General features: G+C 45.2%; 33 non-coding genes across 33 annotated transcripts; all 33 read left to right on the forward strand.

Moving 5' to 3' along the window:
• Positions 1-200: 200 nt before the first annotated feature.
• Positions 201-272, forward strand: TRNAA-CGC (transfer RNA alanine (anticodon CGC)). The gene has a single exon. It is a non-coding gene; the product is annotated as a tRNA-Ala (tRNA).
• A 758-nt stretch (positions 273-1,030) lies between these two features.
• On the forward strand, positions 1,031-1,102 carry TRNAA-UGC (transfer RNA alanine (anticodon UGC)). The gene has a single exon. It is a non-coding gene; the product is annotated as a tRNA-Ala (tRNA).
• Positions 1,103-1,381: 279 nt separating this feature from the next.
• Positions 1,382-1,453, forward strand: TRNAA-CGC (transfer RNA alanine (anticodon CGC)). Its single transcript has one exon. It is a non-coding gene; the product is annotated as a tRNA-Ala (tRNA).
• A 758-nt stretch (positions 1,454-2,211) lies between these two features.
• Positions 2,212-2,283, forward strand: TRNAA-UGC (transfer RNA alanine (anticodon UGC)). The gene has a single exon. It is a non-coding gene; the product is annotated as a tRNA-Ala (tRNA).
• Positions 2,284-2,562: 279 nt separating this feature from the next.
• TRNAA-CGC (transfer RNA alanine (anticodon CGC)) lies at positions 2,563-2,634 on the forward strand. Its single transcript has one exon. It is a non-coding gene; the product is annotated as a tRNA-Ala (tRNA).
• Positions 2,635-3,392: 758 nt separating this feature from the next.
• On the forward strand, positions 3,393-3,464 carry TRNAA-UGC (transfer RNA alanine (anticodon UGC)). The gene has a single exon. It is a non-coding gene; the product is annotated as a tRNA-Ala (tRNA).
• Positions 3,465-3,743: 279 nt separating this feature from the next.
• TRNAA-CGC (transfer RNA alanine (anticodon CGC)) lies at positions 3,744-3,815 on the forward strand. The gene has a single exon. It is a non-coding gene; the product is annotated as a tRNA-Ala (tRNA).
• A 772-nt stretch (positions 3,816-4,587) lies between these two features.
• Positions 4,588-4,659, forward strand: TRNAA-UGC (transfer RNA alanine (anticodon UGC)). Its single transcript has one exon. It is a non-coding gene; the product is annotated as a tRNA-Ala (tRNA).
• A 279-nt stretch (positions 4,660-4,938) lies between these two features.
• Positions 4,939-5,010, forward strand: TRNAA-CGC (transfer RNA alanine (anticodon CGC)). Its single transcript has one exon. It is a non-coding gene; the product is annotated as a tRNA-Ala (tRNA).
• A 747-nt stretch (positions 5,011-5,757) lies between these two features.
• TRNAA-UGC (transfer RNA alanine (anticodon UGC)) lies at positions 5,758-5,829 on the forward strand. The gene has a single exon. It is a non-coding gene; the product is annotated as a tRNA-Ala (tRNA).
• Positions 5,830-6,108: 279 nt separating this feature from the next.
• TRNAA-CGC (transfer RNA alanine (anticodon CGC)) lies at positions 6,109-6,180 on the forward strand. Its single transcript has one exon. It is a non-coding gene; the product is annotated as a tRNA-Ala (tRNA).
• Positions 6,181-6,938: 758 nt separating this feature from the next.
• TRNAA-UGC (transfer RNA alanine (anticodon UGC)) lies at positions 6,939-7,010 on the forward strand. The gene has a single exon. It is a non-coding gene; the product is annotated as a tRNA-Ala (tRNA).
• A 279-nt stretch (positions 7,011-7,289) lies between these two features.
• Positions 7,290-7,361, forward strand: TRNAA-CGC (transfer RNA alanine (anticodon CGC)). The gene has a single exon. It is a non-coding gene; the product is annotated as a tRNA-Ala (tRNA).
• A 747-nt stretch (positions 7,362-8,108) lies between these two features.
• TRNAA-UGC (transfer RNA alanine (anticodon UGC)) lies at positions 8,109-8,180 on the forward strand. Its single transcript has one exon. It is a non-coding gene; the product is annotated as a tRNA-Ala (tRNA).
• A 279-nt stretch (positions 8,181-8,459) lies between these two features.
• TRNAA-CGC (transfer RNA alanine (anticodon CGC)) lies at positions 8,460-8,531 on the forward strand. The gene has a single exon. It is a non-coding gene; the product is annotated as a tRNA-Ala (tRNA).
• Positions 8,532-9,289: 758 nt separating this feature from the next.
• Positions 9,290-9,361, forward strand: TRNAA-UGC (transfer RNA alanine (anticodon UGC)). Its single transcript has one exon. It is a non-coding gene; the product is annotated as a tRNA-Ala (tRNA).
• A 279-nt stretch (positions 9,362-9,640) lies between these two features.
• On the forward strand, positions 9,641-9,712 carry TRNAA-CGC (transfer RNA alanine (anticodon CGC)). The gene has a single exon. It is a non-coding gene; the product is annotated as a tRNA-Ala (tRNA).
• A 761-nt stretch (positions 9,713-10,473) lies between these two features.
• TRNAA-UGC (transfer RNA alanine (anticodon UGC)) lies at positions 10,474-10,545 on the forward strand. The gene has a single exon. It is a non-coding gene; the product is annotated as a tRNA-Ala (tRNA).
• Positions 10,546-10,824: 279 nt separating this feature from the next.
• TRNAA-CGC (transfer RNA alanine (anticodon CGC)) lies at positions 10,825-10,896 on the forward strand. The gene has a single exon. It is a non-coding gene; the product is annotated as a tRNA-Ala (tRNA).
• Positions 10,897-11,654: 758 nt separating this feature from the next.
• Positions 11,655-11,726, forward strand: TRNAA-UGC (transfer RNA alanine (anticodon UGC)). The gene has a single exon. It is a non-coding gene; the product is annotated as a tRNA-Ala (tRNA).
• A 279-nt stretch (positions 11,727-12,005) lies between these two features.
• TRNAA-CGC (transfer RNA alanine (anticodon CGC)) lies at positions 12,006-12,077 on the forward strand. The gene has a single exon. It is a non-coding gene; the product is annotated as a tRNA-Ala (tRNA).
• A 772-nt stretch (positions 12,078-12,849) lies between these two features.
• TRNAA-UGC (transfer RNA alanine (anticodon UGC)) lies at positions 12,850-12,921 on the forward strand. The gene has a single exon. It is a non-coding gene; the product is annotated as a tRNA-Ala (tRNA).
• Positions 12,922-13,200: 279 nt separating this feature from the next.
• TRNAA-CGC (transfer RNA alanine (anticodon CGC)) lies at positions 13,201-13,272 on the forward strand. Its single transcript has one exon. It is a non-coding gene; the product is annotated as a tRNA-Ala (tRNA).
• A 747-nt stretch (positions 13,273-14,019) lies between these two features.
• Positions 14,020-14,091, forward strand: TRNAA-UGC (transfer RNA alanine (anticodon UGC)). Its single transcript has one exon. It is a non-coding gene; the product is annotated as a tRNA-Ala (tRNA).
• A 279-nt stretch (positions 14,092-14,370) lies between these two features.
• TRNAA-CGC (transfer RNA alanine (anticodon CGC)) lies at positions 14,371-14,442 on the forward strand. The gene has a single exon. It is a non-coding gene; the product is annotated as a tRNA-Ala (tRNA).
• Positions 14,443-15,200: 758 nt separating this feature from the next.
• Positions 15,201-15,272, forward strand: TRNAA-UGC (transfer RNA alanine (anticodon UGC)). Its single transcript has one exon. It is a non-coding gene; the product is annotated as a tRNA-Ala (tRNA).
• A 279-nt stretch (positions 15,273-15,551) lies between these two features.
• Positions 15,552-15,623, forward strand: TRNAA-CGC (transfer RNA alanine (anticodon CGC)). The gene has a single exon. It is a non-coding gene; the product is annotated as a tRNA-Ala (tRNA).
• A 772-nt stretch (positions 15,624-16,395) lies between these two features.
• TRNAA-UGC (transfer RNA alanine (anticodon UGC)) lies at positions 16,396-16,467 on the forward strand. The gene has a single exon. It is a non-coding gene; the product is annotated as a tRNA-Ala (tRNA).
• A 279-nt stretch (positions 16,468-16,746) lies between these two features.
• On the forward strand, positions 16,747-16,818 carry TRNAA-CGC (transfer RNA alanine (anticodon CGC)). The gene has a single exon. It is a non-coding gene; the product is annotated as a tRNA-Ala (tRNA).
• A 772-nt stretch (positions 16,819-17,590) lies between these two features.
• TRNAA-UGC (transfer RNA alanine (anticodon UGC)) lies at positions 17,591-17,662 on the forward strand. Its single transcript has one exon. It is a non-coding gene; the product is annotated as a tRNA-Ala (tRNA).
• Positions 17,663-17,941: 279 nt separating this feature from the next.
• TRNAA-CGC (transfer RNA alanine (anticodon CGC)) lies at positions 17,942-18,013 on the forward strand. The gene has a single exon. It is a non-coding gene; the product is annotated as a tRNA-Ala (tRNA).
• Positions 18,014-18,785: 772 nt separating this feature from the next.
• Positions 18,786-18,857, forward strand: TRNAA-UGC (transfer RNA alanine (anticodon UGC)). The gene has a single exon. It is a non-coding gene; the product is annotated as a tRNA-Ala (tRNA).
• A 279-nt stretch (positions 18,858-19,136) lies between these two features.
• Positions 19,137-19,208, forward strand: TRNAA-CGC (transfer RNA alanine (anticodon CGC)). Its single transcript has one exon. It is a non-coding gene; the product is annotated as a tRNA-Ala (tRNA).
• The last annotated feature ends 976 nt before the right edge of the window (positions 19,209-20,184 follow it).

Below are 20,184 nucleotides of genomic sequence, written 5' to 3' on the forward strand. Positions count from 1 at the left end.
AATATAATCCATTCCTCAAGTCAAAAGAACAGCAAATCTTGTTTGATATGTAAAGCACAATGAGCTTCAATCCATCACCGCCTTCTCTGCCCCTGGTTAAAAAGCCCCAAAATTCACAAACTACTTATCTGCTTAATGCGCACACTTTCTGGGTCGCTTTTCAAAAATGTTTCTGGCCCCCAGCAAACAGTACCTTGTGTGGGGATGTAGCTCAGTGGTAGAGCGCACGCTTCGCATGTGTGAGGCCCCGGGTTCAATCCCCGGCATCTCCATTGGTGGATTTTGTGCACCTAGTTTAAATCACTTGCTGTCCCTCACCGTGTAGAAATTTACGCAGATCTTCCTTTTAAAACACATTGGCCTTTGGAATTGCTGCTCACTTGACAAGTGCACTGTTGGCTTATGGCAGGTACGGGCGTCAAGCAAGAGCATCTGTATGTCTTTTCACGCAGTAGCTTCTACCATAGCCAACACTTTCAAACGTACAACCGTTTCATTTATTTCTTTTTTTGGAGAAATCTTATTGTCGCATTACAGACAGTTTGTAAAGTTTGGATTTTGAATCATCATAGCGCTAACAATTTGGTGTAGCACCTGAAGCTGATGAAAGAAACGAGCAGGCGCCTCTTGAATAGACATGTTTTAACAAAAAACAAGATGGCCGATATTGTTTATGGGAGTAGCAAGAGCATTCACTCCTTTTTCTCGGTAAGCATCTGTGCGGGACAGTCATTTCTCTGCTGTCTCGTGCCATCTGTGCTCATTTTTCCAAGCACTATTTCCACTTTTGGCTTTTACACTCCTGCCCATACTGCTTTTCTTCTGCAGTTGTTCCGTGAAATCTATGCCTCTAAGAAGGCGTTTAAGCAACGTTGGAGCTGTTGAAAACTTCCTGCTTTTAATCACTGGCAACTTGTGCAGTTCCCTGAAAATGCGTTGTTATTGCACACTGCCTTGTCGCTACATACTGTTTCCACAGTATTGGGCAATGAACCTCCTGAGAAACAGAGGCAGGGGCAGCATCAGGCCAGGGGATGTAGCTCAGTGGTAGAGCGCACGCTTTGCATGTGTGAGGCCCCGGGTTCAATCCCCGGCATCTCCATTCACATCTTTTGGATACCTGAAGAAAACCATTCTGTTTCCCATCGGCCCAACACTTCAATGTGTTTCCACCGACGGTCAATATAATCCATTCCTCAAGTCAAAAGAACAGCAAATCTTGTTTGATATGTAAAGCACAATGAGCTTCAATCCATCACCGCCTTCTCTGCCCCTGGTTAAAAAGCCCCAAAATTCACAAACTACTTATCTGCTTAATGCGCACACCTTCTGGGTCGCTTTTCAAAAATGTTTCTGGCCCCCAGCAAACAGTACCTTGTGTGGGGATGTAGCTCAGTGGTAGAGCGCACGCTTCGCATGTGTGAGGCCCCGGGTTCAATCCCCGGCATCTCCATTGGTGGATTTTGTGCACCTAGTTTAAATCACTTGCTGTCCCTCACCGTGTAGAAATTTACGCAGATCTTCCTTTTAAAACACATTGGCCTTTGGAATTGCTGCTCACTTGACAAGTGCACTGTTGGCTTATGGCAGGTACGGGCGTCAAGCAAGAGCATCTGTATGTCTTTTCACGCAGTAGCTTCTACCATAGCCAACACTTTCAAACGTACAACCGTTTCATTTATTTCTTTTTTTGGAGAAATCTTATTGTCGCATTACAGACAGTTTGTAAAGTTTGGATTTTGAATCATCATAGCGCTAACAATTTGGTGTAGCACCTGAAGCTGATGAAAGAAACGAGCAGGCGCCTCTTGAATAGACATGTTTTAACAAAAAACAAGATGGCCGATATTGTTTATGGGAGTAGCAAGAGCATTCACTCCTTTTTCTCGGTAAGCATCTTTGCGGGACAGTCATTTCTCTGCTGTCTCGTGCCATCTGTGCTCATTTTTCCAAGCACTATTTCCACTTTTGGCTTTTACACTCCTGCCCATACTGCTTTTCTTCTGCAGTTGTTCCGTGAAATCTATGCCTCTAAGAAGGCGTTTAAGCAACGTTGGAGCTGTTGAAAACTTCCTGCTTTTAATCACTGGCAACTTGTGCAGTTCCCTGAAAATGCGTTGTTATTGCACACTGCCTTGTCGCTACATACTGTTTCCACAGTATTGGGCAATGAACCTCCTGAGAAACAGAGGCAGGGGCAGCATCAGGCCAGGGGATGTAGCTCAGTGGTAGAGCGCACGCTTTGCATGTGTGAGGCCCCGGGTTCAATCCCCGGCATCTCCATTCACATCTTTTGGATACCTGAAGAAAACCATTCTGTTTCCCATCGGCCCAACACTTCAATGTGTTTCCACCGACGGTCAATATAATCCATTCCTCAAGTCAAAAGAACAGCAAATCTTGTTTCATATGTAAAGCACAATGAGCTTCAATCCATCACCGCCTTCTCTGCCCCTGGTTAAAAAGCCCCAAAATTCACAAACTACTTATCTGCTTAATGCGCACACCTTCTGGGTCGCTTTTCAAAAATGTTTCTGGCCCCCAGCAAACAGTACCTTGTGTGGGGATGTAGCTCAGTGGTAGAGCGCACGCTTCGCATGTGTGAGGCCCCGGGTTCAATCCCCGGCATCTCCATTGGTGGATTTTGTGCACCTAGTTTAAATCACTTGCTGTCCCTCACCGTGTAGAAATTTACGCAGATCTTCCTTTTAAAACACATTGGCCTTTGGAATTGCTGCTCACTTGACAAGTGCACTGTTGGCTTATGGCAGGTACGGGCGTCAAGCAAGAGCATCTGTATGTCTTTTCACGCAGTAGCTTCTACCATAGCCAACACTTTCAAACGTACAACCGTTTCATTTATTTCTTTTTTTGGAGAAATCTTATTGTCGCATTACAGACAGTTTGTAAAGTTTGGATTTTGAATCATCATAGCGCAAACAATTTGGTGTAGCACCTGAAGCTGATGAAAGAAACGAGCAGGCGCCTCTTGAATAGACATGTTTTAACAAAAAACAAGATGGCCGATATTGTTTATGGGAGTAGCAAGAGCATTCACTCCTTTTTCTCGGTAAGCATCTTTGCGGGACAGTCATTTCTCTGCTGTCTCGTGCCATCTGTGCTCATTTTTCCAAGCACTATTTCCACTTTTGGCTTTTACACTCCTGCCCATACTGCTTTTCTTCTGCAGTTGTTCCGTGAAATCTATGCCTCTAAGAAGGCGTTTAAGCAACGTTGGAGCTGTTGAAAACTTCCTGCTTTTAATCACTGGCAACTTGTGCAGTTCCCTGAAAATGCGTTGTTATTGCACACTGCCTTGTCGCTACATACTGTTTCCACAGTATTGGGCAATGAACCTCCTGAGAGACAGAGGCAGGGGCAGCATCAGGCCAGGGGATGTAGCTCAGTGGTAGAGCGCACGCTTTGCATGTGTGAGGCCCTGGGTTCAATCCCCGGCATCTCCATTCACATCTTTTGGATACCTGAAGAAAACCATTCTGTTTCCCATCGGCCCAACACTTCAATGTGTTTCCACCGACGGTCAATATAATCCATTCCTCAAGTCAAAAGAACAGCAAATCTTGTTTAATATGTAAAGCACAATGAGCTTCAATCCATCACCGCCTTCTCTGCCCCTGGTTAAAAAGCCCCAAAATTCACAAACTACTTATCTGCTTAATGCGCACACCTTCTGGGTCGCTTTTCAAAAATGTTTCTGGCCCCCAGCAAACAGTACCTTGTGTGGGGATGTAGCTCAGTGGTAGAGCGCACGCTTCGCATGTGTGAGGCCCCGGGTTCAATCCCCGGCATCTCCATTGGTGGATTTTGTGCACCTAGTTTAAATCACTTGCTGTCCCTCACCGTGTAGAAATTTACGCAGATCTTCCGTTGAAAGGCTTCCTTTTAAAACACATTGGCCTTTGGAATTGCTGCTCACTTGACAAGTGCACTGTTGGCTTATGGCAGGTATGGGCGTCAAGCAAGAGCATCTGTATGTCTTTTCACGCAGTAGCTTCTACCATAGCCAACACTTTCAAACGTACAACCGTTTCATTTATTTCTTTTTTTGGAGAAATCTTATTGTCGCATTACAGACAGTTTGTAAAGTTTGGATTTTGAATCATCATAGCGCTAACAATTTGGTGTAGCACCTGAAGCTGATGAAAGAAACGAGCAGGCGCCTCTTCAATAGACATGTTTTAACAAAAAACAAGATGGCCGATATTGTTTATGGGAGTAGCAAGAGCATTCACTCCTTTTTCTCGGTAAGCATCTTTGCGGGACAGTCATTTCTCTGCTGTCTCGTGCCATCTGTGCTCATTTTTCCAAGCACTATTTCCACTTTTGGCTTTTACACTCCTGCCCATACTGCTTTTCTTCTGCAGTTGTTCCGTGAAATCTATGCCTCTAAGAAGGCGTTTAAGCAACGTTGGAGCTGTTGAAAACTTCCTGCTTTTAAACACTGGCAACTTGTGCAGTTCCCTGAAAATGCGTTGTTATTGCACACTGCCTTGTCGCTACATACTGTTTCCACAGTATTGGGCAATGAACCTCCTGAGAGACAGAGGCAGGGGCAGCATCAGGCCAGTGGATGTAGCTCAGTGGTACAGCGCACGCTTTGCATGTGTGAGGCCCCGGGTTCAATCCCTGGCATCTCCATTCACATCTTTTGGATACCTGAAGAAAACCATTCTGTTTCCCATCGGCCCAACACTTCAATGTGTTTCCACCGACGGTCAATATAATCCATTCCTCAAGTCAAAAGAACAGCAAATCATGTTTGATATGTAAAGCACAATGAGCTTCAATCCATCACCGCCTTCTCTGCCCCTGGTTAAAAAGCCCCAAAATTCACAAACTACTTATCTGCTTAATGCGCACACCTTCTGGGTCGCTTTTCAAAAATGTTTCTGGCCCCCAGCAAACAGTATCTTGTGTGGGGATGTAGCTCAGTGGTAGAGCGCACGCTTCGCATGTGTGAGGCCCCGGGTTCAATCCCTGGCATCTCCATTGGTGGATTTTGTGCACCTAGTTTAAATCACTTGCTGTCCCTCACCGTGTAGAAATTTATGCAGATCTTCCTTTTAAAACACATTGGCCTTTGGAATTGCTGCTCACTTGACAAGTGCACTGTTGGCTTATGGCAGGTACGGGCGTCAAGCAAGAGCATCTGTATGTCTTTTCACGCAGTAGCTTCTACCATAGCCAACACTTTCAAACGTACAACCGTTTCATTTATTTCTTTTTTTGGAGAAATCTTATTGTCGCATTACAGACAGTTTGTAAAGTTTGGATTTTGAATCATCATAGCGCTAACAATTTGGTGTAGCACCTGAAGCTGATGAAAGAAACGAGCAGGCGCCTCTTGAATAGACATGTTTTAACAAAAAACAAGATGGCCGATATTGTTTATGGGAGTAGCAAGAGCATTCACTCCTTTTTCTCGGTAAGGACAGTCATTTCTCTGCTGTCTCGTGCCATCTGTGCTCATTTTTCCAAGCACTATTTCCACTTTTGGCTTTTACACTCCTGCCCATACTGCTTTTCTTCTGCAGTTGTTCCGTGAAATCTATGCCTCTAAGAAGGCGTTTAAGCAACGTTGGAGCTGTTGAAAACTTCCTGCTTTTAATCACTGGCAACTTGTGCAGTTCCCTGAAAATGCGTTGTTATTGCACACTGCCTTGTCGCTACATACTGTTTCCACAGTATTGGGCAATGAACCTCCTGAGAAACAGAGGCAGGGGCAGCATCAGGCCAGGGGATGTAGCTCAGTGGTAGAGCGCACGCTTTGCATGTGTGAGGCCCCGGGTTCAATCCCCGGCATCTCCATTCACATCTTTTGGATACCTGAAGAAAACCATTCTGTTTCCCATCGGCCCAACACTTCAATGTGTTTCCACCGACGGTCAATATAATCCATTCCTCAAGTCAAAAGAACAGCAAATCTTGTTTCATATGTAAAGCACAATGAGCTTCAATCCATCACCGCCTTCTCTGCCCCTGGTTAAAAAGCCCCAAAATTCACAAACTACTTATCTGCTTAATGCGCACACCTTCTGGGTCGCTTTTCAAAAATGTTTCTGGCCCCCAGCAAACAGTACCTTGTGTGGGGATGTAGCTCAGTGGTAGAGCGCACGCTTCGCATGTGTGAGGCCCCGGGTTCAATCCCCGGCATCTCCATTGGTGGATTTTGTGCACCTAGTTTAAATCACTTGCTGTCCCTCACCGTGTAGAAATTTACGCAGATCTTCCTTTTAAAACACATTGGCCTTTGGAATTGCTGCTCACTTGACAAGTGCACTGTTGGCTTATGGCAGGTACGGGCGTCAAGCAAGAGCATCTGTATGTCTTTTCACGCAGTAGCTTCTACCATAGCCAACACTTTCAAACGTACAACCGTTTCATTTATTTCTTTTTTTGGAGAAATCTTATTGTCGCATTACAGACAGTTTGTAAAGTTTGGATTTTGAATCATCATAGCGCAAACAATTTGGTGTAGCACCTGAAGCTGATGAAAGAAACGAGCAGGCGCCTCTTGAATAGACATGTTTTAACAAAAAACAAGATGGCCGATATTGTTTATGGGAGTAGCAAGAGCATTCACTCCTTTTTCTCGGTAAGCATCTTTGCGGGACAGTCATTTCTCTGCTGTCTCGTGCCATCTGTGCTCATTTTTCCAAGCACTATTTCCACTTTTGGCTTTTACACTCCTGCCCATACTGCTTTTCTTCTGCAGTTGTTCCGTGAAATCTATGCCTCTAAGAAGGCGTTTAAGCAACGTTGGAGCTGTTGAAAACTTCCTGCTTTTAATCACTGGCAACTTGTGCAGTTCCCTGAAAATGCGTTGTTATTGCACACTGCCTTGTCGCTACATACTGTTTCCACAGTATTGGGCAATGAACCTCCTGAGAGACAGAGGCAGGGGCAGCATCAGGCCAGGGGATGTAGCTAAGTGGTAGAGCGCACGCTTTGCATGTGTGAGGCCCTGGGTTCAATCCCCGGCATCTCCATTCACATCTTTTGGATACCTGAAGAAAACCATTCTGTTTCCCATCGGCCCAACACTTCAATGTGTTTCCACCGACGGTCAATATAATCCATTCCTCAAGTCAAAAGAACAGCAAATCTTGTTTAATATGTAAAGCACAATGAGCTTCAATCCATCACCGCCTTCTCTGCCCCTGGTTAAAAAGCCCCAAAATTCACAAACTACTTATCTGCTTAATGCGCACACCTTCTGGGTCGCTTTTCAAAAATGTTTCTGGCCCCCAGCAAACAGTACCTTGTGTGGGGATGTAGCTCAGTGGTAGAGCGCACGCTTCGCATGTGTGAGGCCCCGGGTTCAATCCCTGGCATCTCCATTGGTGGATTTTGTGCACCTAGTTTAAATCACTTGCTGTCCCTCACCGTGTAGAAATTTATGCAGATCTTCCTTTTAAAACACATTGGCCTTTGGAATTGCTGCTCACTTGACAAGTGCACTGTTGGCTTATGGCAGGTACGGGCGTCAAGCAAGAGCATCTGTATGTCTTTTCACGCAGTAGCTTCTACCATAGCCAACACTTTCAAACGTACAACCGTTTCATTTATTTCTTTTTTTGGAGAAATCTTATTGTCGCATTACAGACAGTTTGTAAAGTTTGGATTTTGAATCATCATAGCGCTAACAATTTGGTGTAGCACCTGAAGCTGATGAAAGAAACGAGCAGGCGCCTCTTGAATAGACATGTTTTAACAAAAAACAAGATGGCCGATATTGTTTATGGGAGTAGCAAGAGCATTCACTCCTTTTTCTCGGTAAGGACAGTCATTTCTCTGCTGTCTCGTGCCATCTGTGCTCATTTTTCCAAGCACTATTTCCACTTTTGGCTTTTACACTCCTGCCCATACTGCTTTTCTTCTGCAGTTGTTCCGTGAAATCTATGCCTCTAAGAAGGCGTTTAAGCAACGTTGGAGCTGTTGAAAACTTCCTGCTTTTAATCACTGGCAACTTGTGCAGTTCCCTGAAAATGCGTTGTTATTGCACACTGCCTTGTCGCTACATACTGTTTCCACAGTATTGGGCAATGAACCTCCTGAGAAACAGAGGCAGGGGCAGCATCAGGCCAGGGGATGTAGCTCAGTGGTAGAGCGCACGCTTTGCATGTGTGAGGCCCCGGGTTCAATCCCCGGCATCTCCATTCACATCTTTTGGATACCTGAAGAAAACCATTCTGTTTCCCATCGGCCCAACACTTCAATGTGTTTCCACCGACGGTCAATATAATCCATTCCTCAAGTCAAAAGAACAGCAAATCTTGTTTCATATGTAAAGCACAATGAGCTTCAATCCATCACCGCCTTCTCTGCCCCTGGTTAAAAAGCCCCAAAATTCACAAACTACTTATCTGCTTAATGCGCACACCTTCTGGGTCGCTTTTCAAAAATGTTTCTGGCCCCCAGCAAACAGTACCTTGTGTGGGGATGTAGCTCAGTGGTAGAGCGCACGCTTCGCATGTGTGAGGCCCCGGGTTCAATCCCCGGCATCTCCATTGGTGGATTTTGTGCACCTAGTTTAAATCACTTGCTGTCCCTCACCGTGTAGAAATTTACGCAGATCTTCCTTTTAAAACACATTGGCCTTTGGAATTGCTGCTCACTTGACAAGTGCACTGTTGGCTTATGGCAGGTACGGGCGTCAAGCAAGAGCATCTGTATGTCTTTTCACGCAGTAGCTTCTACCATAGCCAACACTTTCAAACGTACAACCGTTTCATTTATTTCTTTTTTTGGAGAAATCTTATTGTCGCATTACAGACAGTTTGTAAAGTTTGGATTTTGAATCATCATAGCGCAAACAATTTGGTGTAGCACCTGAAGCTGATGAAAGAAACGAGCAGGCGCCTCTTGAATAGACATGTTTTAACAAAAAACAAGATGGCCGATATTGTTTATGGGAGTAGCAAGAGCATTCACTCCTTTTTCTCGGTAAGCATCTTTGCGGGACAGTCATTTCTCTGCTGTCTCGTGCCATCTGTGCTCATTTTTCCAAGCACTATTTCCACTTTTGGCTTTTACACTCCTGCCCATACTGCTTTTCTTCTGCAGTTGTTCCGTGAAATCTATGCCTCTAAGAAGGCGTTTAAGCAACGTTGGAGCTGTTGAAAACTTCCTGCTTTTAATCACTGGCAACTTGTGCAGTTCCCTGAAAATGCGTTGTTATTGCACACTGCCTTGTCGCTACATACTGTTTCCACAGTATTGGGCAATGAACCTCCTGAGAGACAGAGGCAGGGGCAGCATCAGGCCAGGGGATGTAGCTAAGTGGTAGAGCGCACGCTTTGCATGTGTGAGGCCCTGGGTTCAATCCCCGGCATCTCCATTCACATCTTTTGGATACCTGAAGAAAACCATTCTGTTTCCCATCGGCCCAACACTTCAATGTGTTTCCACCGACGGTCAATATAATCCATTCCTCAAGTCAAAAGAACAGCAAATCTTGTTTAATATGTAAAGCACAATGAGCTTCAATCCATCACCGCCTTCTCTGCCCCTGGTTAAAAAGCCCCAAAATTCACAAACTACTTATCTGCTTAATGCGCACACCTTCTGGGTCGCTTTTCAAAAATGTTTCTGGCCCCCAGCAAACAGTACCTTGTGTGGGGATGTAGCTCAGTGGTAGAGCGCACGCTTCGCATGTGTGAGGCCCCGGGTTCAATCCCCGGCATCTCCATTGGTGGATTTTGTGCACCTAGTTTAAATCACTTGCTGTCCCTCACCGTGTAGAAATTTACGCAGATCTTCCGTTGAAAGGCTTCCTTTTAAAACACATTGGCCTTTGGAATTGCTGCTCACTTGACAAGTGCACTGTTGGCTTATGGCAGGTATGGGCGTCAAGCAAGAGCATCTGTATGTCTTTTCACGCAGTAGCTTCTACCATAGCCAACACTTTCAAACGTACAACCGTTTCATTTATTTCTTTTTTTGGAGAAATCTTATTGTCGCATTACAGACAGTTTGTAAAGTTTGGATTTTGAATCATCATAGCGCTAACAATTTGGTGTAGCACCTGAAGCTGATGAAAGAAACGAGCAGGCGCCTCTTGAATAGACATGTTTTAACAAAAAACAAGATGGCCGATATTGTTTATGGGAGTAGCAAGAGCATTCACTCCTTTTTCTCGGTAAGGACAGTCATTTCTCTGCTGTCTCGTGCCATCTGTGCTCATTTTTCCAAGCACTATTTCCACTTTTGGCTTTTACACTCCTGCCCATACTGCTTTTCTTCTGCAGTTGTTCCGTGAAATCTATGCCTCTAAGAAGGCGTTTAAGCAACGTTGGAGCTGTTGAAAACTTCCTGCTTTTAATCACTGGCAACTTGTGCAGTTCCCTGAAAATGCGTTGTTATTGCACACTGCCTTGTCGCTACATACTGTTTCCACAGTATTGGGCAATGAACCTCCTGAGAAACAGAGGCAGGGGCAGCATCAGGCCAGGGGATGTAGCTCAGTGGTAGAGCGCACGCTTTGCATGTGTGAGGCCCCGGGTTCAATCCCCGGCATCTCCATTCACATCTTTTGGATACCTGAAGAAAACCATTCTGTTTCCCATCGGCCCAACACTTCAATGTGTTTCCACCGACGGTCAATATAATCCATTCCTCAAGTCAAAAGAACAGCAAATCTTGTTTCATATGTAAAGCACAATGAGCTTCAATCCATCACCGCCTTCTCTGCCCCTGGTTAAAAAGCCCCAAAATTCACAAACTACTTATCTGCTTAATGCGCACACCTTCTGGGTCGCTTTTCAAAAATGTTTCTGGCCCCCAGCAAACAGTACCTTGTGTGGGGATGTAGCTCAGTGGTAGAGCGCACGCTTCGCATGTGTGAGGCCCCGGGTTCAATCCCCGGCATCTCCATTGGTGGATTTTGTGCACCTAGTTTAAATCACTTGCTGTCCCTCACCGTGTAGAAATTTACGCAGATCTTCCTTTTAAAACACATTGGCCTTTGGAATTGCTGCTCACTTGACAAGTGCACTGTTGGCTTATGGCAGGTACGGGCGTCAAGCAAGAGCATCTGTATGTCTTTTCACGCAGTAGCTTCTACCATAGCCAACACTTTCAAACGTACAACCGTTTCATTTATTTCTTTTTTTGGAGAAATCTTATTGTCGCATTACAGACAGTTTGTAAAGTTTGGATTTTGAATCATCATAGCGCAAACAATTTGGTGTAGCACCTGAAGCTGATGAAAGAAACGAGCAGGCGCCTCTTGAATAGACATGTTTTAACAAAAAACAAGATGGCCGATATTGTTTATGGGAGTAGCAAGAGCATTCACTCCTTTTTCTCGGTAAGCATCTTTGCGGGACAGTCATTTCTCTGCTGTCTCGTGCCATCTGTGCTCATTTTTCCAAGCACTATTTCCACTTTTGGCTTTTACACTCCTGCCCATACTGCTTTTCTTCTGCAGTTGTTCCGTGAAATCTATGCCTCTAAGAAGGCGTTTAAGCAACGTTGGAGCTGTTGAAAACTTCCTGCTTTTAATCACTGGCAACTTGTGCAGTTCCCTGAAAATGCGTTGTTATTGCACACTGCCTTGTCGCTACATACTGTTTCCACAGTATTGGGCAATGAACCTCCTGAGAGACAGAGGCAGGGGCAGCATCAGGCCAGGGGATGTAGCTCAGTGGTAGAGCGCACGCTTTGCATGTGTGAGGCCCTGGGTTCAATCCCCGGCATCTCCATTCACATCTTTTGGATACCTGAAGAAAACCATTCTGTTTCCCATCGGCCCAACACTTCAATGTGTTTCCACCGACGGTCAATATAATCCATTCCTCAAGTCAAAAGAACAGCAAATCTTGTTTAATATGTAAAGCACAATGAGCTTCAATCCATCACCGCCTTCTCTGCCCCTGGTTAAAAAGCCCCAAAATTCACAAACTACTTATCTGCTTAATGCGCACACCTTCTGGGTCGCTTTTCAAAAATGTTTCTGGCCCCCAGCAAACAGTACCTTGTGTGGGGATGTAGCTCAGTGGTAGAGCGCACGCTTCGCATGTGTGAGGCCCCGGGTTCAATCCCCGGCATCTCCATTGGTGGATTTTGTGCACCTAGTTTAAATCACTTGCTGTCCCTCACCGTGTAGAAATTTACGCAGATCTTCCGTTGAAAGGCTTCCTTTTAAAACACATTGGCCTTTGGAATTGCTGCTCACTTGACAAGTGCACTGTTGGCTTATGGCAGGTATGGGCGTCAAGCAAGAGCATCTGTATGTCTTTTCACGCAGTAGCTTCTACCATAGCCAACACTTTCAAACGTACAACCGTTTCATTTATTTCTTTTTTTGGAGAAATCTTATTGTCGCATTACAGACAGTTTGTAAAGTTTGGATTTTGAATCATCATAGCGCTAACAATTTGGTGTAGCACCTGAAGCTGATGAAAGAAACGAGCAGGCGCCTCTTCAATAGACATGTTTTAACAAAAAACAAGATGGCCGATATTGTTTATGGGAGTAGCAAGAGCATTCACTCCTTTTTCTCGGTAAGCATCTTTGCGGGACAGTCATTTCTCTGCTGTCTCGTGCCATCTGTGCTCATTTTTCCAAGCACTATTTCCACTTTTGGCTTTTACACTCCTGCCCATACTGCTTTTCTTCTGCAGTTGTTCCGTGAAATCTATGCCTCTAAGAAGGCGTTTAAGCAACGTTGGAGCTGTTGAAAACTTCCTGCTTTTAAACACTGGCAACTTGTGCAGTTCCCTGAAAATGCGTTGTTATTGCACACTGCCTTGTCGCTACATACTGTTTCCACAGTATTGGGCAATGAACCTCCTGAGAGACAGAGGCAGGGGCAGCATCAGGCCAGTGGATGTAGCTCAGTGGTACAGCGCACGCTTTGCATGTGTGAGGCCCCGGGTTCAATCCCTGGCATCTCCATTCACATCTTTTGGATACCTGAAGAAAACCATTCTGTTTCCCATCGGCCCAACACTTCAATGTGTTTCCACCGACGGTCAATATAATCCATTCCTCAAGTCAAAAGAACAGCAAATCATGTTTGATATGTAAAGCACAATGAGCTTCAATCCATCACCGCCTTCTCTGCCCCTGGTTAAAAAGCCCCAAAATTCACAAACTACTTATCTGCTTAATGCGCACACCTTCTGGGTCGCTTTTCAAAAATGTTTCTGGCCCCCAGCAAACAGTATCTTGTGTGGGGATGTAGCTCAGTGGTAGAGCGCACGCTTCGCATGTGTGAGGCCCCGGGTTCAATCCCTGGCATCTCCATTGGTGGATTTTGTGCACCTAGTTTAAATCACTTGCTGTCCCTCACCGTGTAGAAATTTATGCAGATCTTCCTTTTAAAACACATTGGCCTTTGGAATTGCTGCTCACTTGACAAGTGCACTGTTGGCTTATGGCAGGTACGGGCGTCAAGCAAGAGCATCTGTATGTCTTTTCACGCAGTAGCTTCTACCATAGCCAACACTTTCAAACGTACAACCGTTTCATTTATTTCTTTTTTTGGAGAAATCTTATTGTCGCATTACAGACAGTTTGTAAAGTTTGGATTTTGAATCATCATAGCGCTAACAATTTGGTGTAGCACCTGAAGCTGATGAAAGAAACGAGCAGGCGCCTCTTGAATAGACATGTTTTAACAAAAAACAAGATGGCCGATATTGTTTATGGGAGTAGCAAGAGCATTCACTCCTTTTTCTCGGTAAGGACAGTCATTTCTCTGCTGTCTCGTGCCATCTGTGCTCATTTTTCCAAGCACTATTTCCACTTTTGGCTTTTACACTCCTGCCCATACTGCTTTTCTTCTGCAGTTGTTCCGTGAAATCTATGCCTCTAAGAAGGCGTTTAAGCAACGTTGGAGCTGTTGAAAACTTCCTGCTTTTAATCACTGGCAACTTGTGCAGTTCCCTGAAAATGCGTTGTTATTGCACACTGCCTTGTCGCTACATACTGTTTCCACAGTATTGGGCAATGAACCTCCTGAGAAACAGAGGCAGGGGCAGCATCAGGCCAGGGGATGTAGCTCAGTGGTAGAGCGCACGCTTTGCATGTGTGAGGCCCCGGGTTCAATCCCCGGCATCTCCATTCACATCTTTTGGATACCTGAAGAAAACCATTCTGTTTCCCATCGGCCCAACACTTCAATGTGTTTCCACCGACGGTCAATATAATCCATTCCTCAAGTCAAAAGAACAGCAAATCTTGTTTGATATGTAAAGCACAATGAGCTTCAATCCATCACCGCCTTCTCTGCCCCTGGTTAAAAAGCCCCAAAATTCACAAACTACTTATCTGCTTAATGCGCACACCTTCTGGGTCGCTTTTCAAAAATGTTTCTGGCCCCCAGCAAACAGTACCTTGTGTGGGGATGTAGCTCAGTGGTAGAGCGCACGCTTCGCATGTGTGAGGCCCCGGGTTCAATCCCCGGCATCTCCATTGGTGGATTTTGTGCACCTAGTTTAAATCACTTGCTGTCCCTCACCGTGTAGAAATTTACGCAGATCTTCCTTTTAAAACACATTGGCCTTTGGAATTGCTGCTCACTTGACAAGTGCACTGTTGGCTTATGGCAGGTACGGGCGTCAAGCAAGAGCATCTGTATGTCTTTTCACGCAGTAGCTTCTACCATAGCCAACACTTTCAAACGTACAACCGTTTCATTTATTTCTTTTTTTGGAGAAATCTTATTGTCGCATTACAGACAGTTTGTAAAGTTTGGATTTTGAATCATCATAGCGCTAACAATTTGGTGTAGCACCTGAAGCTGATGAAAGAAACGAGCAGGCGCCTCTTGAATAGACATGTTTTAACAAAAAACAAGATGGCCGATATTGTTTATGGGAGTAGCAAGAGCATTCACTCCTTTTTCTCGGTAAGCATCTTTGCGGGACAGTCATTTCTCTGCTGTCTCGTGCCATCTGTGCTCATTTTTCCAAGCACTATTTCCACTTTTGGCTTTTACACTCCTGCCCATACTGCTTTTCTTCTGCAGTTGTTCCGTGAAATCTATGCCTCTAAGAAGGCGTTTAAGCAACGTTGGAGCTGTTGAAAACTTCCTGCTTTTAATCACTGGCAACTTGTGCAGTTCCCTGAAAATGCGTTGTTATTGCACACTGCCTTGTCGCTACATACTGTTTCCACAGTATTGGGCAATGAACCTCCTGAGAGACAGAGGCAGGGGCAGCATCAGGCTAGGGGATGTAGCTCAGTGGTAGAGCGCACGCTTTGCATGTGTGAGGCCCCGGGTTCAATCCCCGGCATCTCCATTCACATCTTTTGGATACCTGAAGAAAACCATTCTGTTTCCCATCGGCCCAACACTTCAATGTGTTTCCACCGACGGTCAATATAATCCATTCCTCAAGTCAAAAGAACAGCAAATCTTGTTTGATATGTAAAGCACAATGAGCTTCAATCCATCACCGCCTTCTCTGCCCCTGGTTAAAAAGCCCCAAAATTCACAAACTACTTATCTGCTTAATGCGCACACCTTCTGGGTCGCTTTTCAAAAATGTTTCTGGCCCCCAGCAAACAGTACCTTGTGTGGGGATGTAGCTCAGTGGTAGAGCGCACGCTTCGCATGTGTGAGGCCCCGGGTTCAATCCCCGGCATCTCCATTGGTGGATTTTGTGCACCTAGTTTAAATCACTTGCTGTCCCTCACCGTGTAGAAATTTACGCAGATCTTCCGTTGAAAGGCTTCCTTTTAAAACACATTGGCCTTTGGAATTGCTGCTCACTTGACAAGTGCACTGTTGGCTTATGGCAGGTACGGGCGTCAAGCAAGAGCATCTGTATGTCTTTTCACGCAGTAGCTTCTACCATAGCCAACACTTTCAAACGTACAACCGTTTCATTTATTTCTTTTTTTGGAGAAATCTTATTGTCGCATTACAGACAGTTTGTAAAGTTTGGATTTTGAATCATCATAGCGCTAACAATTTGGTGTAGCACCTGAAGCTGATGAAAGAAACGAGCAGGCGCCTCTTGAATAGACATGTTTTAACAAAAAACAAGATGGCCGATATTGTTTATGGGAGTAGCAAGAGCATTCACTCCTTTTTCTCGGTAAGCATCTTTGCGGGACAGTCATTTCTCTGCTGTCTCGTGCCATCTGTGCTCATTTTTCCAAGCACTATTTCCACTTTTGGCTTTTACACTCCTGCCCATACTGCTTTTCTTCTGCAGTTGTTCCGTGAAATCTATGCCTCTAAGAAGGCGTTTAAGCAACGTTGGAGCTGTTGAAAACTTCCTGCTTTTAATCACTGGCAACTTGTGCAGTTCCCTGAAAATGCGTTGTTATTGCACACTGCCTTGTCGCTACATACTGTTTCCACAGTATTGGGCAATGAACCTCCTGAGAAACAAAGGCAGGGGCAGCATCAGGCCAGGGGATGTAGCTCAGTGGTAGAGCGCACGCTTTGCATGTGTGAGGCCCCGGGTTCAATCCCCGGCATCTCCATTCACATCTTTTGGATACCTGAAGAAAACCATTCTGTTTCCCATCGGCCCAACACTTCAATGTGTTTCCACCGACGGTCAATATAATCCATTCCTCAAGTCAAAAGAACAGCAAATCATGTTTGATATGTAAAGCACAATGAGCTTCAATCCATCACCGCCTTCTCTGCCCCTGGTTAAAAAGCCCCAAAATTCACAAACTACTTATCTGCTTAATGCGCACACCTTCTGGGTCGCTTTTCAAAAATGTTTCTGGCCCCCAGCAAACAGTACCTTGTGTGGGGATGTAGCTCAGTGGTAGAGCGCACGCTTCGCATGTGTGAGGCCCCGGGTTCAATCCCCGGCATCTCCATTGGTGGATTTTGTGCACCTAGTTTAAATCACTTGCTGTCCCTCACCGTGTAGAAATTTATGCAGATCTTCCGTTGAAAGGCTTCCTTTTAAAACACATTGGCCTTTGGAATTGCTGATCACTTAACAAGTGCACTGTTGGCTTATGGCAGGTACGGGCTTCAAGCAAGAGCATCAGTATGTCTTTTCACGCAGTAGCTTCTACCATAGCCAACACTTTCAAACGTACAACCGTTTCATTTATTTCTTTTTTTGGAGAAATCTTATTGTCGCATTACAGACAGTTTGTAAAGTTTGGATTTTGAATCATCATAGCGCTAACAATTTGGTGTAGCACCTGAAGCTGATGAAAGAAACGAGCAGGCGCCGCTTGAATAGACATGTTTTAACAAAAAACAAGATGGCCGATATTGTGTATGGGAGTAGCAAGAGCATTCACTCCTTTTTCTCGGTAAGCATCTTTGCGGGACAGTCATTTCTCTGCTGTCTCGTGCCATCTGTGCTCATTTTTCCAAGCACTATTTCCACTTTTGGCTTTTACACTCCTGCCCATACTGCTTTTCTTCTGCAGTTGTTCCGTGAAATCTATGCCTCTAAGAAGGCGTTTAAGCAACGTTGGAGCTGTTGAAAACTTCCTGCTTTTAATCACTGGCAACTTGTGCAGTTCCCTGAAAATGCGTTGTTATTGCACACTGCCTTGTCGCTACATACTGTTTCCACAGTATTGGGCAATGAACCTCCTGAGAAACAGAGGCAGGGGCAGCATCAGGCCAGGGGATGTAGCTCAGTGGTAGAGCGCACGCTTTGCATGTGTGAGGCCCCGGGTTCAATCCCCAGCATCTCCATTCACATCTTTTGGATACCTGAAGAAAACCATTCTGTTTCCCATCGGCCCAACACTTCAATGTGTTTCCACCGACGGTCAATATAATCCATTCCTCAAGTCAAAAGAACAGCAAATCTTGTTTGATATGTAAAGCACAATGAGCTTCAATCCATCACCGCCTTCTCTGCCCCTGGTTAAAAAGCCCCAAAATTCACAAACTACTTATCTGCTTAATGCGCACACCTTCTGGGTCGCTTTTCAAATATGTTTCTGGCCCCCAGCAAGCAGTACCTTGTGTGGGGATGTAGCTCAGTGGTAGAGCGCACGCTTCGCATGTGTGAGGCCCTGGGTTCAATCCCCGGCATCTCCATTGGTGAATTTTGTGCACCTAGTTTAAATCACTTGCTGTCCCTCACCGTGTAGAAATTTACGCAGATCTTCCGTTGAAAGGCTTCCTTTTAAAACACATTGGCCTTTGGAATTGCTGCTCACTTGACAAGTGCACTGTTGGCTTATGGCAGGTACGGGCGTCAAGCAAGAGCATCTGTATGTCTTTTCACGCAGTAGCTTCTACCATAGCCAACACTTTCAAACGTACAACCGTTTCATTTATTTCTTTTTTTGGAGAAATCTTATTGTCGCATTACAGACAGTTTGTAAAGTTTGGATTTTGAATCATCATAGCGCTAACAATTTGGTGTAGCACCTGAAGCTGATGAAAGAAACGAGCAGGCGCCTCTTGAATAGACATGTTTTAACAAAAAACAAGATGGCCGATATTGTTTATGGGAGTAGCAAGAGCATTCACTCCTTTTTCTCGGTAAGCATCTTTGCGGGACAGTCATTTCTCTGCTGTCTCGTGCCATCTGTGCTCATTTTTCCAAGCACTATTTCCACTTTTGGCTTTTACACTCCTGCCCATACTGCTTTTCTTCTGCAGTTGTTCCGTGAAATCTATGCCTCTAAGAAGGCGTTTAAGCAACGTTGGAGCTGTTGAAAACTTCCTGCTTTTAATCACTGGCAACTTGTGCAGTTCCCTGAAAATGCGTTGTTATTGCACACTGCCTTGTCGCTATATACTGTTTCCACAGTATTGGGCAATGAACCTCCTGAGAGACAGAGGCAGGGGCAGCATCAGGCCAGGGGATGTAGCTCAGTGGTAGAGCGCACGCTTTGCATGTGTGAGGCCCCGGGTTCAATCCCCGGCATCTCCATTCACATCTTTTGGATACCTGAAGAAAACCATTCTGTTTCCCATCGGCCCAACACTTCAATGTGTTTCCACCGACGGTCAATATAATCCATTCCTCAAGTCAAAAGAACAGCAAATCTTGTTTGATATGTAAAGCACAATGAGCTTCAATCCATCACTGCCTTCTCTGCCCCTGGTTAAAAAGCCCCAAAATTCACAAACTACTTATCTGCTTAATGCGCACACCTTCTGGGTCGCTTTTCAAAAATGTTTCTGGCCCCCAGCAAACAGTACCTTGTGTGGGGATGTAGCTTAGTGGTAGAGCGCACGCTTCGCATGTGTGAGGCCCCGGGTTTAATCCCCGGCATCTCCATTGGTGGATTTTGTGCACCTAGTTTAAATCAAAGCATACAAGAAAATTTCCTCTCCCATACAACCTGTAGCCCAGTTTAAGACCCAAGGATTTAGGTCAAGACCCAGGGTGGCCGGGATGCAAAAACATATTTAGGAAAAAACTCTCAAAGCCGCTCGGCCAGCGGCCAAAAATATCCCTTTTGCCACCCGGGTAGGGGATAAAATATAACTTTTATTGATTATTGAATAAAAATGAAGGCAACTGAACTGAATTGTTAAAATACACAAGGGGCAGTAAATCGGAGGTCGAATATAGCAGGTCGGGGATGCTTAATTGAGGCTGAGATACGTAAGTATTGCTGCTGGAAGGATTGATCAGTTCCCTCTCTTCTTGCAAACAAAGTTGCAGTGAACATCTAAATAGAGATGAAAATTACTCTCAAAGTCATCCCTACTCTGCCTGCTCAATTTGCATAGCCTATGTGTGACTTCGACCTAGGTGAAACCTTTGAACTGCCCTATGCTGATTAAAATATTTCGCTCAACCAGGCCCTCCCGACATGTTTCGCCGAAACTGGCGTCATCAGGGGATTAGGGGCTGACTGCAAGGTGGTGAGCGTGTGTTAAGGGTTTATATCAACTATCAAAGAGGACTCATCAGAGGGCGCCAGTCGCCATAGGAGAAATAAACCTATGCGAAGGGCTTTTAAAAGAGACAAGGAGTCAGGAGCCTGTCTTAAGATCCTGGATAGGCTGATTATTTCCATGGTCCCTTACCTGAAACCGGATGTTTACAAGGATGGGATTCTGGGAGGTGTCGTCTACTTTCGACGTCACAGGATTCTTCCGTGGGATGGGATTCCGCGCACGCGCATCGTAAGGGGGAAGGCAGCGCATGCGCATTGAAATCCTTTCGGTCTCTTTCAGAACAGAAGTGTCGGCTCATGCGCACAAGGATCTCAGTACGTACATACGGAGCCAGGTGCCTGCCGAAA

This window comes from Engystomops pustulosus, chromosome 1 (genome assembly GCF_040894005.1).
Source record: "Engystomops pustulosus chromosome 1, aEngPut4.maternal, whole genome shotgun sequence".
NCBI lineage: Eukaryota > Metazoa > Chordata > Amphibia > Anura > Leptodactylidae > Engystomops > Engystomops pustulosus.